Genomic DNA, 16322 nt, shown 5'->3' on the forward strand with positions numbered 1-16322 from the left:
GCTATACTGATGTCGCCATAAGGCCTGCACTCAAGCTGCTCCGAGGCTTTAAACCTTGCTGCAGTTGCTAACGCGATGTTAGGGTTTCCATGGTTTGCTACAAAAAAATTTGATTAAACGAATAGAAGGCTTTGTGAATTGTTTAAATAAGTATATGTTAAAAATAATAAAAGGTAGTGTCCCGTAATCATAGTCGCTGACTAAAATACTCTTTAGTTAAAATCTTATCTAAATTAAAAATGGGATTTGAAATTTTGGTCTATCATAGACGTATTAAACAAAGTTTTCAGCTGAAATAAGCATGGACAAGGTAACCGCATGAAAAACAGGAATTGATTGGCGCTATAAAGAATTTTTTAAATTTATTGTCAACCACAAATAATTTGGGTAATGGAATATCACAAAAGTAAGATACTGTATTAACTGAGAGGTTGGTTAATGGATTTACTATTAATATCTATAAGAAGACCATATTTACAAAGAAAATCAACGCCAATTATTGGCTTAGCTATATCCCCAATCAAAAATGTAAAAGGAAATTCACGTCTTAAACCCAAATTTACGTTTAAAAGCCTTTTCCCCTAAGTGTCAATTGTTGAGCCATTAGCTGCAGTGAGAATTATGTCGGAACGTTTCGTATTAGGAAATTTAGACGCGGGTAATATCAAAATTTCTGCTCCACTATCAATTAAAAAATTTTGTTTTCTCTATCAAAAATAAATAAGCGACGCGTCGAAAATTCTAAATTTCCGTTGTTCGTCGCTGCAGGAACGGAAGAATTTAGTTTGTTGAATCTTTTTTTTTTTTGTTATAAGAACAAGGTTGTTCACAACTTCTAGCATTATTTCCAAATTTGTAGTGAAATCTACACAACCAATTTGGATTATTACGCGAGTTAGAACGACGCCTAAAAGAATTTCTAAAATTGTTCCTAGAATTGGAACGCGACCTAGATTTATTCCGATACATTTCTGTTTTAATTTCACCTAACTCCAAAGAAAGTTTCTGAAAATGTTCACACATCAAAGAGGTGGTTTTAACCAAGTTTTCAGCAACAGAAATTTGTGTTTTTGTATCCGAAAAATTATTAACCGAAAATACTTCATTTTTGTTTATCACTTCCCAAATATTATCTGCTAATTTTATTAATTCGGTAATATTATTAGAACTCGAACTAGCCAAAATCATACTCAAATTTTTAGGAAGTTTACGAATCCAAATTTTCTTTAAAATATTTTTACTAAAACTTGATCCGGCTAATATAATTAATGAACGATAAAATTCTGAGGGCTTACGATCACCCATCTCAGAATCGTTTAAAATTTTATCAAGTTTCGAATTTTCGCTAAGTGAGTGTCCTTCCGTGGTGTGATGGTAGCGTGCTCCGCCTATCACACCGTATGCCCTGGGTTCGCACCCCGGGCAAAGCAACATCAAAATTTTAGAAATAAGGTTTTTCAATTAGAAGAAAATTTTTCTAAGCGGGGTCGCCCCTCGGCAGTGTTTGGCAAGCGCTCCGGGTGTATTTCTGCCATGAAAAGCTCTCAGTGAAAACTCATCTGCCTCGCAGATGCCGTTCGGAGTCGGCATAAAACATGTAGGTCCCGTCCGGCCAATTTGTAGGGAAAATCAAGAGGAGCACGACGCAAATTGGAAGAGACCTCGGCCTTAGATCTCTTCGGAGGTTATCGCGCCTTACATTTATTTTTTTTTTTTTTTTAATTTGTTATTAATAGGGGGATTTTGGATAAAATCTAAAATAGTTATTATCACTCCCTGCGAAAGTGCTGTGATGATGTGTTAATATTTAGTGTTTTCTTGTGTAATGTTTTTAGCACTAAATTGTGTTTCGGCATGAATAAACCATGCTTCCGGACAATTAGTCCAAAATTGTGGAAGTTTGACTGATGTAGCACACATTTCAGAATTATTTTGATTTGCATATGGATTTATTAATTCTTTTTGAGAAGAATTATTCTGTAAATCAATAAGCGAATCACTTAAATATTGTGTAGAAGTGTGTGTATTGTGTCGTGGAGAATGAAACATTTTAACTAAATTGAAGAATGAGTTTACAAATTTAGTAAAATATTAAATATCAATATTAAAAATATTTATATTTTATACTAACTGTTTAAACAAACAATATATATTTATTTAGACCAAACCAATCTAAAAATTCTTCTTCCAAAATATTTGTTATTTTTTTTCTTCCAAATTTGGGTCCCCTTTAAATTCAGTAATTGCGTTAAAATTGATTGATGAAATTTGACGATGGTTTTAATATTGTGCAATGGCTTTAAAATTGATTGATGAAATTGGACAATGTTTTGTGCAATGGCAAAGGATTTCAAGTATGATATAGCATTTTCAGGTCAAATGAAACTTTTTTCATTTTAAATGAAACTTCATTCATTTTAAATGAAACTTCTTTCATTTTAAATGAAACTTTTTTCATTTCAAATGAAACTTTTTTCAAGTCAAATGAAACCATACTACTAAGGTAAATGTGAATATATTTATATCGTACTTTATAACGCTAAGTATTTATCAAATTTTTCTTTAAGACAACTATTTCTAATTAGCCACATTGAAGGCAAAATTTTTGCTTAACTTTTCTTTGTGAATTTAAGCTGCAGTTAAGGCGGCTTAGTTTAGCCTTGCCTTTTGATCGTTTCAATTTTTAATAGATAAAGTAGCAGGGTTATACGCTAGGCAACTTATATACTACAGTTTAACCACCCAATTAAAACAAGCACCTATATTTTTTACTTGTATCTACTCCTGTTATATATAAAGCACATTCTTCTTCTACATATACTTCGTTAATAAAACAACGTAGAGAACAAATAGAAGGAACCAAAGAGCATGATGTAAGCGTATTTCCTATTCACTGTCTGACACCAACTAACACATCGGTTGAATCCTCTGTATTATGCTTTTCTCTTTGACCAACGTCTTACCAAACAACATAGAACGATAGCAAGGTATTGAGAGAAACATTAATTTTACCAACTATATAGTAGAGCATGTGGACTGTGGAGAGATCTTTTTTAACTATGCTGAAAAAAATAACGGTAAAAACTGACATTTTCTACTCTATGGCGTAGTTACATTGCACTTCACTCGTTTGGGACTTTGAAAACATATATATTTGTTTTTATTCCATTATTTTTCATTGTATATTGTATTTAAAAGTAATACTTAGAATATATATATTAGAATGGGTCGATTTATTAACCGATATCGCGCCGTCGATGTTTCGATAGGATTTGGGGTCAGGAAAAAAAGTTTCACTACGGATATCCAAACAAATAATTTTCGAGCCTGCGAAATTTCATTTTTTGTTTACTTTTTTTGACTTTGATTTTTAAGGGTTTTTTTCATGATGATGATATGTAGAAGAAGAATGTGATTTATATATAACAGGAGTAGATACAAGTAAAAAATATAGGTGCTTGTTTTAATTGGGTGGTTAAACTGTAGTATATAAGTTGCCTAGCGTATAGCCCTGCTACTTTATCTATTAAAAATTGAAGCGATCAAAAGGCAAGGCTAAACTAAACCGACCTTAACTGCAGCTAAAATTCACACAGAAAATTTAAGCAAAAATTTTGCCTTCAATGTGGCTAATTAGAAATAGTTGTCTTAAAGAAAAATTTGATAAATACTTAGCGTTATAAAGTACGATATAAATATATTCACAATTACCTAAGAGTATGGTTTCATTTGACTTGAAAAAAGTTTCATTTAAAATGAAAAAAGTTTCATTTAAAATGAAAAAAGTTTAATTTAAAATGAAAAAAGGTTCATTTGAAATGAAAAAAGTTTCATTTGACTTCAAAAAAGTTTCATTTGACCTGAAAATGCTATAGTAGTTTTTGAAAATGCACTCCGCTGCTTTCAAAAAGTTTAGTTGTGCAGTAGTCTTTCTCCCTTTGTTGAAATTTTCCAATTTTCATTATACAATGTTTGGTCATTGGTGCTCCATTAAATTCATACAAAACTGCACTCAGTTGTCACTGTTATTGGTATTTTTTAGTTTTAGTTGTTGTTGTTGTTGCCACTGCTCCGAATTCAATTAAATACGCGTCCTATGTATGTAGGTATATGTTAATGATTGGATCGCTGATCGAACTGTTGTTGATGTGTTTAAAGTTTATATTTTTGGTATTTTTCTTTCACTTCTGACGAAGAGAATTTGCAATAAAACAAAAACAAGTTGCTCTCCCGTTAGTTTTTTTTAACTCTTTTTTTTAATATTTTTTGCTCGGCGAGCAGTTACGATCAAATGTGCATGCCGTTTTGTCTTCAGTAATTCAACTCACGAGAGCGTTTCCGCTGCTTTTATTTGGTTATTGCCGTTGTGTCGGTATGTGTAGAAAATTCTTTTTCAATACTTTTTCTTTTTACGTCCACACTGCTCTGCTCCTTCCTCCAAAGTTAGTTGGCTTGCTTTTTCTTTCGCCTTTAACGTTGTTCAAAAAAAAAAATGCACACCACACAATTTTTTAAAATAGGCAGAGATCGCCAATGTGGACATTGAAACCACTTTTTAATTTTATATATAAGGAAACTTGTATTCAATAAAGAATACGCCTAAATGCATGCGTCAATACCTTTTATTATTCACAACAATGAATATTTTTGAAAATTGAAAAATCAATATTGAAACTTAAAATATTGATAATACATTTAAAAATTACAAAGTTCAAAGTAACTAAAATACAAAGTTAAATAAAAATAATAAGAACCCTACAAGTACTACTACCAGAGTAGTGTTCTCAATAAAGAACATTTTGCTATACTGAATATTTGAGTTATTTATTTTGAGATTAAGGACCATTTTGGACATATGTGATACACAATGATGCGGACTTCAAACGGGTAATTAGCTCTGAAAATCTACATAGCCCATAACATCCGATTTCATTTTTAAACACCATGGCGGAACCACACAGGTTACGGCCGGAAATCAGTTAATTAGTACTTTTTCAATATAATTTGATACTTCAACTGACAATAGCCCATCGAATTGCATAAAAAAGTAGATAGAATTCTTATTCATGTTTTTATGTATATCACCATGCTGCCACCTTTTGTGGTTCCGGCATGATAAATCACTTAAATATTTGGGTTCACAAGGGATCTTTAGTTAACTTGTACAAAATCTTGAAGAGTTACAACTTTGGTGCTCAAAGAGATATTCAGCCACATTCTGTTTGGCAAACGAGACGCTTAGCGGATGAAACCTGCTTTGACGATATCGTCCACGGCTGCCACACCATGTTGTCATTTGGGAGCAAATCTCAAAGTAATGGACCAAATTTGTATTCTTTAATTGGTTTACAAACAATTTGGCCATTCACAAAAGTGTCGAGCTCTTTGTGAAATCTAAAATTTCAGGTTGTTTCCATAGGTTAGGTTAGTTTGAACTGACCAGCCAATAAAAACCTCATATTGACTGAATGCATCCATAGTGTTACCAGAATTTGTTTGACGACCAAACGGAAGAACCCTAATCAGGTGCCAGGACATATGTTATAGAATAACTCCGTCCTCTTGGCAAATACTAGCAGGACCCAGTTAAATTGCTGCCTTAAGATCTGGCAACTGTGCCGCCCCTAATAGCTGGAGCCTTGAACTGGCGAGCGCAGGACATGAACACTGAACGTGCTCAACCGTTTTCCCTACAGCTAACACTTCCTGCACTTGCTGTTACCGACGAGGTCTAACTTATAAGCATGTGACACCAGAAGGCAGTGTTCAGTCAGTATGCCCATTGTATATCTCTTCATAGATATGAGCCACTTTGTGAGTCTAATGTCGTAGGCCGTAGGCTTTGCACATGATCGTAGAAATTTTGCAGCCCCGCGCTTTTTTCCACACCTTTCCTGCTGGATGGATCATATGCAACTCCTGTCTAATTTTGGTTTCTCCCAAACGGATTGGGATGTTATTGTCGACTCAGCGGATGTCGCTCCCTCCTTTGCCAACTCATCGGCCTTTTCGTTACCTTCTATCCCTTTATGACCGGGAAGCCAGCAAAGATATATGGTTCGTCCTGAGCAGAGGTTTTCCAATGCTTCTTTGCATTCCAGAACACTTCTTGATTAACTACTGTGTGAGATGAATCGCAGCCTGACTATCTATATATGTATATATTGACGCAGCTTAAGCACGCTTCCTACAGAATTTCTGCTGCTTTCTTCACTGCTATAATTTCCGCCTGAAAACGCGGCATCTGTAATCTGGCAGCCTGTAGGATCTACTTATTTCTGGGTAACCAGCAGACCCAACCCCTTCCATTAATTTCTGCACCTTGGCACCAACCCTTCGGCTCAATTGTGGCTCCAAGATCGCTTTCGAAGCTCAGGGTACCGGATAATATATTCCGTTTGACCGATATTAGATGGCGCTATACTGATGTCGCCATAAGGCCTGCACTCAAGCTGCTCCGAGGCTTTAAACCTTGCTGCAGTTGCTAACGCGATGTTAGGGTTTCCATGGTTTGCTACAAAAAAATTTGATTAAACGAATAGAAGACTTTGTGAATTGTTTAAATAAGTATATGTTAAAAATAATAAAAGGTAGTGGCCCGTAATCATAGTCGCTGACTAAAATACTCTTTAGTTAAAATCTTATCTAAATTAAAAATGGGATTTGAAATTTTGGTCTATCATAGACGTATTAAACACAGTTTTCAGCTGAAATAAGCATGGTCAAGGTAACCGCATGAAAAACAGGAATTGATTGGCGCTATAAAGAATTTTTTTAGAAATTTTAAAAGTTCACCCTGTTCTTTACAACCGTGGTTACTTGACTCCACGTATAAAATTGGTAATTTTTTACTTGACAAAAACTTAAAATATCACAAAAATTGTCAAAGGAGTACCTGAAAACGGGTTTTAATGATAATCCGGTGGCGGATAATTATCATTCAATTCTATTTAAAAGTTATTAGCAAACGTTTTGTAAAAATTCGCTGTTTTTTATCAGCCGTCAATTTAAAATTGAGTACACAATCTTTTAATTGAACATGAAAATACTTATTTAAAGAAAATTTAATTAATTTCGTACTTAAAAAATTATTTAAATCTCGCACCATAAACGAATATGTAGTTAAAGCGGATTTGGGCTCCTTAAAGCAAGGATATCCACTCATACACTCATACTCATGTTGAATAGTTTATATAGTTTGTAAGAATGTTGTAAAGAAAAGTTGTTTTCATTAAGACAGATGTGACGGCCAAAATAATGCAAATCTTAAATGTTAGGTGTTCCTAATCGTTAAAGCCTAATTTAATAGGCCCGAAACCGAATAGGGATATCTCTAACCTCGATACTAATAAGTATGCATGACATTCAATGATAATCAAGTTAAATCAAATTTAGGTTTGTCTTCGCAAAATTAGCATAAATAAAGGGAGTTTAGTATAGTGTAACGATTTTACTTGCAAATCCTCTTATTTGCCCTTTTGCTAGGTTCGTATCGCTAAACTGTTGAATAAATAACTCCAATATTGAATAATGGAAAAATGGCCCTTATTAAAATACTTCACAATAACACTCAAACTGTGCAACGAATAGCTTAATAACCAAACTGATAGCTTAAATGAACTGACTTTCAAAATAATACTGCTATTGCTCGCTAGATATCGTCTTAGTCGTAACTGCTTGACAACTCAAATCAAACTGAATTACAGCGCCACTACATCTGTCGCCTTTTATACACTTGGGTTTCCTCGTTCGCATTTTCTAGAATCTACTAGCATTGTCCATGAGCTCTCAAACTTCTCAGCTATAACTAAAATTGCACAATTTTATACATCTTCTAGGCGCTTCCAGAATCTACTAGTCAAGTAGCTCTCAAACTTCTCAGCTGTAACTACAATTGCACAATTTTATAGTTTTTCTCATTGCATACTTATAGCAGTATCTCAGATATATGCATGTGTTAGTGCATTGACTCTCCGCTGCTCGTATACGTACATGGTACATATAAGTAGACGCAGTTATTGTTTCGTTTATGTAGATACATAATGATTGAATTATTGATGTGCATTCACGTCACTGCTTAGCATCGGCTTAGAGACGGCAGCACTCCTTAGTTTTGCTAATATTCGTAACAATAGTATAGTATAGCCATGGTACATGGACCTGCAAAGTGTAAGTCCCTTTTATTAGAAAATAATTGAACTCAAATCGGTCATGACATAGAAGGGGTGAAAAAGGAGGGAAGTAGTACAACAGCGCCCGCACCAAGCAGATCTTAAAATTTTTTGTTGTTAGTTCTTGTTGTATTCCGTGTTTTATTTCACGCTTTCTTTTAAGAGGAATTGGCAGCAGAATTCAAGAATTCTGTAATAATAATTCAATCATCAGAAGTCGGAAATAAGAAATTGTTCCTTTATTAGTAGATATTCACAAAAAACCTAATATTTGCCCTCAGACGGCTCCGAAACTGGTGAAAACTGTATCAGCACAAAACATCTTTTTAGTTAATTCCTTTCTGTGTACAACGATATCACCAAAATTACACCAACCACATGAAACTTTTAAACTTTTTTTTTTGTAAAAATCTCTTGACAGAGTAAAAGCATTACTTTGTCGCCTTCGGATTATTGCTTCCTAAATTAGAACGCGTCACCTGAAATTTTTGGACACATATTAAAAATCGACGCGTGTGGTAAATAATTCCTTCCATTGAATACTTATTTCTATATTTAATGCCAAAATCAATATAGGATGCTACTTTTTCCTCGAAAGATATTAAAATATCAAAACGCATAAATAGCTATGAATGCGGAATAATCTTAATTAAAGATTTCGCAAATGTGGAGCCAAGTAACCATCGCACATTTTAAAACTGTGTAGTTTTCGTCACAAATATAATAAAATGCATTCAAGCGATAATAAATTAGTTCCTGACATATATTTGCTTGTCGGGGAAGCTTTTTATACTCAGTTGAGCAGAGCTCACAGAGTATATTAACTTTGATTGGATAACGGTTGGTTGTACAGGTATAAAGGAATCGAGATAGATATAGACTTCCATATATCAAAATCATCAGTATCGAAAAAAAATTCGATTGAGCCATGTCCGTCCGTCCGTCTGTCCGTTAACACGATAACTTGAGTAAATTTTGAGGTATCGTGATGAAATTTGGTACGTAGGTTCCTGGGCACTCATCTCAGATTGCTATTTAAAATGAACGATATCGGACAATAACCACGCCCACTTTTTCGATGTCGAAAATTTCGAAAAATCGAAAAAGTGCGATAATTCATTACCAAATACGGATTAAGCGATGAAACTTGGTAGGTGAGTTGAACTTATGACGCAGAATAGAATACTAGTAAAATTTTGGACAATGGGCGTGGCACCGCCCACTTTTAAAAGAAGGTAATTTAGAAGTTTTGCAAGCTGTAATTTGGCAGTCGTTGAAGATATCATGATGAAATTTGGCAGAAACGTTAAACTTATTACTATATGTCTGCTTAATAACAATTAGCAAAATCGGAGAACGACCACGCCCACTTTTTAAAAAAAAATTTTTTTAATTCAAATTTTAAAAGAAAAGTTAATATCTTTACAGTATATAAGTAAATTATGTCAACATTCAACTCCAGTAATTATATGTTGCAACAAAATACAAAAATAAAAGAAAATTTCAAAATGAGCGTGGCTCCGCCCTTTTTCATTTAATTTGTCTAGGATACTTTTAATGCCATAAGTCGAACAAAAATTTACCAATCCTTGTGAAATTTGGTAGAGGCTTAGATTCTAGGACGATAACTGTTTTCTGTGAAAAAGGGCGAAATCGGTTGAAGCCACGCCCAGTTTTTATACACAGTCGACCGTCTGTCCTTCCGCTCTGCCGTTAACACGATAACTTGAGCAAAAATCGATATATCTTTACTAAACTCAGTTCACGTATTTATCTGAACTCACTTTGTATTGGTGTAAAAAATGTCCGACATCCGACTATGACCACGCCCACTTTTCCGATATCGAAAATTACGAAAAATGAAAAAAATGCCATAATTATATACCAAATACGAAAAAAGAGATGCAACATGGTAATTGTATTGGTCTATTGACGCAAAATATAACTTTAGAAAAAAACTTGGTAAAATGGGTGTGACACCTACCATATTAAGTAGAAGAAAATGAAAATCTGGAATCTTGGAAGGAATACTGTTCGTGGTATTACATATATAAATAAATTAGCGGTACCCGACAGATGATGTTCTGGATCACCCTGGTCCACATTTTCGAAAACGCCTTCACATATACAACTAAGAGCCACTCCCTTTTAAAGCCCTCATTAATACCTTTAATTTGATACCCATATCGTACAAACGCATTCTAGAGTCACCCGTGGTCCACCTTCATGGCGATATCTCGAAAAGGCGTTCACCTATAGACCTACGGCCCACTCCCTTTTAAAATACTCATTAATACCTTTCTTTTGATACCCATATCGTACAAACGCATTCTAGAGTCACCCGTGGTCCACCTTTTTGGCGATATCTCGAAAAGGCGTCCACCTATAGACCTAAGGCCCACTCCCTTTTAAAATACTCATTAACACCTTTCATTTGATACCCATATCGTACAAACGCATTCTAGAGTCACCCCTGGTCCACCTTTATGGCGTTATCTCGAAAAGGCGTCCATCCATAGAACTAAGGCCCACTCCTTTTTAAAATACTCATTAATACCTTTCTTTTGATACCCATATCGTACAAACACATTCTAGAGTCACCCCTGGTCCACCTTTATGGCGTTATCTCGAAAAGGCGTCCACCTATAGACCTACGGCCCACTCCTTTTTAAAATACTCATTAACACCTTTCTTTTGATACCAATATCGTACAAATGCATTCTAGAGTCCCGTGGTCCACCTTTATGGCGATATCTCGAAAAAGCCGTCCACCTATAGAACTAAGGCCCACTGCCTTTTAAAATACTCATTAACACCTATCATTTGATACCCATGTCGTACAAACACATACTAGAGTCCCCCTGGTCCACCTTTATGTCTATATCCCGAAATGGCGTCCACCTATAGAACTAAGGCCCACTCCCTTTTAAAATACTCATTACTACCTTTCATTTGATACCCATATCGTACAAACGCATTCTAGAGTCACCCCTGGTCCACTTTTATGGCGATATCTCGAAAAGGCGTCCACCTATAGAACTAAGGTACACTCCCTTTTAAAATACTCTTTAACACCTTTCTTTTGATACCCATATCGTATAAACACATTCTAGAGTCACCCCTGGTCCACCTTTATGTCTATATCCCGAAATGGCGTCCACCTATAGAACAAAGGCCCACTCCCTTTTAAAATACTCATTAACACCTTTCATTTGATACCCATATCGTACAAACGCATTCTAGAGTCACCCCTGGTCCACCTTTATGGCGTTATCTCGAAAAGGCGTCCACCCATAGAACTAAGGCCCACTCCTTTTTAAAATACTCATTAATACCTTTAATTTGATACCAATATCGTACGAACGCATTCTAGAGTCCCGTGGTCCACCTTTATGGCGATATCTCGAAAAAGCCGTCCACCTATAGAACTAAGGCCCACTGCCTTTTAAAATACTCATTAACACCTATCATTTGATACCCATGTCGTACAAACACATGCTAGAGTCACCCCTGGTCCACCTTTATGTCTATATCCCGAAATGGCGTCCACCTATAGAACTAAGGCCCACTCCCTTTTAAAATACTCATTACCACCTTTCATTTGATACCCATATAGTACAAACGCATTCTAGAGTCACCCTTGGTCCACTTTTATGGCGATATCTCGAAAAGGCGTCCACCTATAGAAATAAGGTCCACTCCCTTTTAAAATACTCTTTAACACCTTTCTTTTGATACCCATATCGTATAAACACATTCTAGAGTCACCCCTGGTCCACCTTTATGTCTATATCCCGAAATGGCGTCCACCTATAGAACTTAGGCCCACTCCCTTTTAAAATACTCATTAACACCTTTCATTTGATACCCATATCGTACAAACGCATTCTAGAGTCACCCCTGGTCCACCTTTATGGCGTTATCTCGAAAAGGCGTCCACCTATAGACTTAAGGCCCACTCCCTTTTAAAATACTCATTAACAACTTTCATTTGATACCCATATCGTACAAACGCATTCTAGAGTCACCCGTGGTCCACCTTTATGGCGATATCTCGAAAAGGCGTCCACCTATAGACCTACGGCTTCCTCCCTTTTAAAATACTCGTTAACACCTTTCTTTTGATACCCATATCGTACAAACACATTCCAAGGTTATTGTGGGCAAAAAATGTAAAACAGGTGGAAATACAACCAATTTGTTAAATCACTTGAAGCGGTCACATCCAACGTTGATGCAAATGTCTTCATCAACAGCTCCTATAGAATCCTTTTTTGAACCTAATAACAACAACATAAGGAAGTCTGTAGATGAGCGAAAAAAACAACTGGATTGTGCTTTGATTAGAATGATTGCCACAGATATGCAACCCTTTAGGATTGTCGAAGATAACGGATTCAGATCTTTTACACAATGCTTGGATCCTCGGTATGTTCTGCCTTCACGAGTAACATTATGAAACACACTTTTAACAAATATATAAAATCAATACTTTCTATGACATAGACAGTAGCAAACACGAAAACAGAAGTGGCAATTTTTATGAAATTATTTACGTAAGCAAATACACTGTTACAAAGAATAAGCAAAATTTGAATAACCCTTCAAAAAACGCGAGTACTCCATAGTGTAAGGAATGTTCCAAAACTAATCTGTATTCATACAAAAAATGTGCTCCAATTAGGAGGAGTAGGTGATCCCACTCTCGCTTTGTTTGTGAGTATTTCATAGAGTACATACGTGAGAGTACTTTCCAAAGTACGAGCAATGATCGGCTGATGGTGGTCCGCAAACGCATTGCGTTAGAGTACTCCAACATGAAGAGAATGGAACACGTAATCCAACAATTTTTGCAGGGAAACTTTGTTTGGTTCGATTTAATCGATTAAATCGATTTATTTCTAGAATCGAATCGAAAATATCGATTCTTAAAAAAATCGAATCGAATCCAGCTCTAGGACTTACGATATGAAATAACTCCGTCCTCTTCGCAAATACTATAAGTTTTCTAGGACCTTTATAGCTACCTCGAAATCCGGCAACTGTGCCGCTCCTAGCAGCTGGAGCCTTGACCCCGCGAGCGCAGGACAAGAGCACAGAACGTGCTCAACCATTTCTAGCTACAACCAGCAGTTCCTACATCTGCTTTTACTGACGAGGCCTAACTAGTAAGCATGTGACGCCGGAAGGCAGCGTCCAATTAGCATGCACATCGTGTGCCTTAAGTCTTCTCTCTTTAGATAATGAGCAACTTTGTAAGTTTAACGTCGTATGATATGCACAATTGATGGATCATAAGCAAATCCTGTCTCCTTTTGATTTCTCCCATACGGCTTGGGAAGTTTACGATTAATCGAGTGGTTCACTCTCCCTCGCTAACTGGTCGGCCTTTTCGTTACCTTCTGTCCCCTTATGACCGGGAACCCTGTATAGATGTATGGTCCAGCTTGAGCGAAGTCTCTGCAATGATTCTTAGCACGCCTTATGTTTAGAAAGTTTCGGAAGAATTTAAAACAATTTTTTTTAGCCTTACAAATACAGCTTAAATTGTGTTTGTATTTTAACTTGGTTATAATTCCTTCCAATGTCTTTTTGGGTCTGAAGTCGTTTTATAATAGTGGGACGAATATTATCGTTTCTGTACATCACTTTGCTGTTACTAAGTAAATGCACAACAACAGTAAAGCAAGCAGCCACACAGAATGTTACACATACATTCAGCACATAAAAAAAAATAAATGTAAGGCGCGATAACCTCCGAAGAGATCTAAGGCCGAGCTTTTCTTCCAATTTGCGTCGTGCTCCTCTTGATTTTTCCCTACAAATTGGCCGGACGGGACCTACATGTTTTATGCCGACTCCGAACGACATCTGCAAGGCAGATGAGTTTTCACTGAGAGCTTTTCATGGCAGAAATACACTTGGAGCGCTTGCCAGACACTGCCGAGGGGCGACCCCGCTTAGAAAAATTATCTTCTAATTGAAAAACCTTATTTCTAAAATTTTGGTGTTGCTTTGCCCGGGAGTTGAACCCAGGGCATACGGTGTGATAGGCGGAGCACGCTACCATGTGGCCGCCATTCAGCACATAAGAGAAGTTATTACTCACTCTTACACAGTTTGCCTTTTGAATATACATAAAAGAGAAATAAATAAGCAGCTGTTGGGGAAGACTCTTCGCGAAAAGTCTAGACCATAGGAGAAATAGGCGTACGAGACGACAGAGAATATAAAAGCAGCGCTGAGGATTAATGAATCAGTTTGGTTTTATTTAAGTTGGGAAGTACTACTTCAGTTGTGTTTTTCTTTTGTGTTTCGTGGAAGGAGGAAATGCTCTATGCACTCACCGGGATATTTAAGCCTCACTCTCCGAGTGTAGGACTCCCTTCTTCCGTGAAGGGCTACCAACCAAAACCCAACCTCCAAAGGCCCGCGGAAATCCACATACCTGGGACCGCGTTTAGCATTACTTCGGGTACGGGTGCGTGCTCCGTGAGCTCGATGGCCACTCTCACGCTAATGGGCTAGGCAACCATCTTCTCGTTTACTGATTAGTATATGCCTCAAGTCGCCAAGTACCTCTTCAACCCTCCTTCGCTGATCGGAGAAATGCCCGCATTCGAAGAAGGTGTGGCGAGGATCCTCTATCTCCCCACGGCACAGGCAACTCTGATTATCAACCTTGCCCATTCTGTGCAGGTATTTGCGAAAGCAACCGTGTCCGGTTAGAAACTGGGTCAGGGACAAGTCTGCCTCTCCGTGTGGTCGTTTAAACCATGGATTCAGTTTAGGTATTAGTTCCTTAGTCCACTTTCTTACGATGCTGTTGATCCACTGTTATTGCCAGCGTCGAATCGATTCTGCATGGCAACAGCAGCTCTAAGCCAGTTGTAGCCCCTTCATCAAACTATGAAAAAACGACTGCAGAGGTGATAAGTAGGAATTTTAGAATTTCTCAAAATAAAAATAATGGCATATCAATTTTAGAAATCAGATGTCAAGTAAGATTCATGATCTTGTCCGTGGTGCCGACTGCGAGTATCGAAGGAGGTATAAGGATGGACTGTATGACCTTTACGCAGATATGACGATAGTGCAGGGAACAAGAACCCAAGGGTACCGCAGTTTGGAAGCAGGGGAATCGGGAAACCTCCACTGAGTTGGGAGAGGCAGGTGGAGGCAGAATTGACCTCCATTGGTGCTCCCAATTGGCGTCCGTTATCGCAAAAAAGGAATAACTGGCAAGACTTGTTACGAAACGTCAAAAGGCGCATATGCCGCAGTTACCCAGGAACGTACGTAGAAAAAACATGTTAGCTGACACGACCTATCTTATGAATGTGCAATGTAAACGAAAACTCACCGACGTTCAACGCACGTACGTACGTAGCCCGGAACCTAGCAATCAAAACAATTTTGATTTTTTTGTACGAACGTGTCAGCTGATCGCTCTCTCACTAGACAGAGTTGCCTAGTAAACTTTTGTACGCTAATTTTTGACCGTTTGCAGTTTTATGCCAAAACAACAAATTAAAACTTGAAATATTGTGAAAATTATTCGAAATAATTATGTAAAAGTGCAGATTATAAATATGTAATCTATTTATACTTGTGCTGTGCACACAGAGTATATTAACTTTGATTGGATAACGGTTGGTTGTACAGGTATAAAGGAATCGAGATAGATATAGACTTCCATACATATGTATATCAAAATCATCAGTATCGAACAAAAATTTGATTGAGCCATGTCCGTCCGTCCGTCTGTCCGTCCGCCCGTCTGTCGGTTAACACGATAACTTGAGTAAATTTTGAGGTATCTTGATGAAATTTGGTATGTAGGTTCCTGGGCACTCATCTCAGATCGTTATTTAAAATGAACGATATCGGACTATAACCACGCCCACTTTTTCGATATCAAAAATTTCGAAAAACCGAAAAAGTGCGATAATTCATTACCAAAGTTGGGTTGACATTATGACGCAGAATAGAAAATTAGTAAAATTTTGGTCAATGGGCGTGGCACCGCCTACTTTTAAAAGAAGGTAATTTAAAAGTTTTGCAAGCTGTAATTTGGCAGTCGTTCAAGATATCATGATGAAATTTGGCAGGAACGTTACCCCTATTACTATATGTGTGCTAAATAAAAAT

The sequence above is a fragment of the Eurosta solidaginis genome, chromosome 4 (assembly GCF_040869045.1).
Source record: "Eurosta solidaginis isolate ZX-2024a chromosome 4, ASM4086904v1, whole genome shotgun sequence".
Lineage (NCBI taxonomy): Eukaryota > Metazoa > Arthropoda > Insecta > Diptera > Tephritidae > Eurosta > Eurosta solidaginis.